Below are 3,272 nucleotides of genomic sequence, written 5' to 3'. Positions count from 1 at the left end.
ACAGCCCTCCAGGATGCAACTGCACAAGTAACCAAGTGTGAAGCGTGCCAGTTCCATTCCAAGCAGATACACCAGCCAGCTCAAGCTCTCCAGACGATCCCTTTATCCTGGCCATTTTCGGTCTGGGGGCTCGACATCCTCGGCCCCTTCCCCCGAGCTGTAGGGGGCTTTGAGTACTTGTACGTTGCAATCGACAAGTTCACAAAGTGGCCGGAAGTGGAACCAGTGAGGAAGGTGACCGCACAGTCAGCCGTCAAGTTCTTCAGATCGATTGTTTGCCGCTTCGGGATCCCTAACAGGATAATCACCGACAACGGTACACAATTCATGAGCCGCACCTTCATGCAATACGTCCAAGATCTTGGCGCCAAGATCTGCTTCGCTTCTGTTGCCCACCCGAGAAGCAACGGTCAAGCGGAGAGGGGAAATGCTGAAGTGCTGCGCGGGCTCAAGACCAGAACTTTCGACAGGCTGCACAAGTGCGGAAGAAACTGGATCGAGGAGCTGCCGGTGGTTCTTTGGTCGATCAGGACGACGCCAAATCGAGCCACTGGACAGACACCTTTCGCTCTAGTCTATGGAGCAGAGGCAGTTACCCCCACGGAACACGTATACGGGTCACCTCGAGTGCTCGCTTATGATGAGCTCGAGCAAGAGCAGCTGCGGCAAGATGACGCGCTGCTCCTTGAGGAAGACCGTCTTCAGGCTGTTGTGCGAGCTGCTTGCTACCAGCAAGCTTTGCGCCGCTACCATAGCCGCAAAGTTAACGCCAGAAGTCTCGAGGAAGGCGACCTTGTTCTTCGGCGCGTTCAGTCCGCCAAGAATTCCAACAAGTTGACGCCGAAGTGGGAAGGCCCTTACCGGGTGAAGCGAGTCACAAGGCCTGGCGCTGTCCGCCTTGAGACCGAAGATGGCGTACCAGTGAGCAACTCCTGGAACCTCGAGCATCTTCGTAAATTTTACCCGTAAGGCGCGGTTGTCGGACCCTATCCGTCCACCACCCTTTTGTACAAGTCTTGCCGCTGTTGCATGTAATCCTTTGTACAAAGCCAGGCGCAGACCCTGAGCACAAGTAAATGAAGCGCTGGCACCCCGGGGTTATAGCATGCATGCTAGGTCGAGTCTCGTCCTTGGTTAGGGTTGATAGTGCCTAACAGCGGCTAACCCCTAGCTTAGAGGTCGAGTGTCCATCCTTTTGCTTTTCTTTCGTTCGCAGGGCTCGCGTATCCTGGCCAGACCGCTAGAGGACGAAAAGGAGAAGAAGGGCGCGCCGGCACCTGGGCCCCGGCAAGCCAGTGTTGCTGGGGGCTGCAAGTACCAAGATTCATCCACGGCAAGCCAGAGTTGCCGGGGGCTGCGATATCAGATAAGTCTTTCGTCCCTCATCATGCATCCTCTTATGGACTGGGGAATGCGAAACCGCGTTTCTTCCCGAAAACTGCCGTGCTCCCTCAACTCTAGGCCCTGGGGCTCGTTCCCGGGGCCAAGTTTGGTCGTAGTCGCGGCAGCAAAGGGATGAAACGAGGAGGCCGCATCCACCTCGTTCCCACCTCCGTCAAAGGCGTGAGAAGGGTCGAGCGACGTGGGAAGGCGGCAGGGCCTGTTGCCGGGAGATGAAATGTCTGTCCGAGGGATACCAAGGATTTACTCCTTGGCGTGGGTTCAACCCGTGAGACAAATAACCCGGCAAGCATCCCCTTTTCATTAAAAAACATCCCACTCAGGTACAGTCCATAGAGGATGAAAAACATGAAAGAGAGGACTACAAGTTTTAGATGCAGCTAAGGCCCGAAGGCTTACAAATTAAAAAGATAAGATGCCCGTAATCCCTTTCCTGTCCCTCTCTTCAGGAGGTAGGTCAAGGAGGCGAAAAGGGCAAAAGGGGCGCCTAGGCGAGCTACGGGTGCGAGAAGACACCAAGAGAACATCCCGGGGGCCGTCCGAAGGCTGGACGGTGATGGCCCAAGTCGGAGTACGAGGGCGTGGTGCCCTCGACAGCGTGCTGACGTCCTGCCGCCCCGTCTTCGAGCCCCGCTTCCGACGCCGCCACCGATGAAGGGCCAGGTTTCCCTTTCTCCATGGCGAATGAGAGAAAGGGGAGCAGAAGCTGAAGAAAGGAGGAGATGAGAGAGTCCGGGCTTCTGTGCTCCCCTCCCGCTCTTTATAAAGGAGCGAGGTGGGGGCTCGACCGCCCCGCTCAGCGAATCAAGGCACGGGAAGAGCAGGGAGTCGGGGCTGACCCACTGCCTCTGCTCGCGACGGCCCAGTTTCCCGCTTCCACCGTCCGCAACCCCAAGCGCATGGGAGCCGCGTGGCGGGGATGCAGAACCGAAGCGACGGATGAGGCGGCCTCGCCCCACCCCGTGATCGCGGGGAGTGGACGCCTCGAAAACCGCGAACCGGCCCCGTCCAGTAAATGCACCACGCCCCCACGCCTACCTCCGTTTAGGGAGGAGGGCGTGAACCGTCCCCTTCATCATGGCCTGACGCATGCTCGCGGAGCTTAGCTCCGCGCACGCCGCCCACGTCACCCACGACGCCGCGTTTGACGCGTGCCGTTCTGGACGTGCGCGGTGGAAGCGGAGAGATATGCGGCGTGACCTAGGCCGCGCGTGCGCGTGCACTGTTTTGGGCCTGGCCCAACAGCGCTCGGCACCGTGTCTGGCCCAGGCCCGGGGGCTCCTGTCGGTGTACTAGAGTAGGGGTACCCTAGTATCCCGAACTTGTGCACGGGCAGTCGCGGCATCCCGCGGCAAGGCTTGCCGCGTGACCGCCAAGACCCTCCGCGGCTACTTTGAAGACCATTCAAGAGCAAAGTACTCAAACCAAGGCCCCGGAAAGAGGAGCTGGCCGGGAAGGAAACAAAACCCCGGCAAGAGGAGCTTGCCGGGAAGGCTAACCAAGGCATACCAAGAAAACTTGCCGCGACGCGCCACGCGTCCCGGCAAGGCCCGGTGAGCGGCAAGCTCCCGAACACGACAAGACGACGACCGTGGCAAGGAGCTTGCCGCGGGAAACCCCCACTTCGTGCCCGCGCTCCAGCACACCCGCCAACGTGTCGCTCTAGGACCCTCCCAAGCACACGTGGCAGGAGGCCGTGCAGCTAGGGGTGCGCGGTGGCAAGCAGGCGCTGACAAGATAACCATCGTGGCAAACGGTGGCGTCCCTAGCGGTCCCTTTCGATACTGTTTAGGCGACACAGACGGGTAATTAATGCCCTTGTCCCCTGCCGTCAGGGTTAGGTATGATACACTGTAGCAGGTAGCTGTGCC

The sequence above is a fragment of the Triticum urartu genome, chromosome 5 (genome assembly GCF_003073215.2).
Source record: "Triticum urartu cultivar G1812 chromosome 5, Tu2.1, whole genome shotgun sequence".
NCBI lineage: Eukaryota > Viridiplantae > Streptophyta > Magnoliopsida > Poales > Poaceae > Triticum > Triticum urartu.
Note: the sequence above shows the minus strand (reverse complement) of the source record.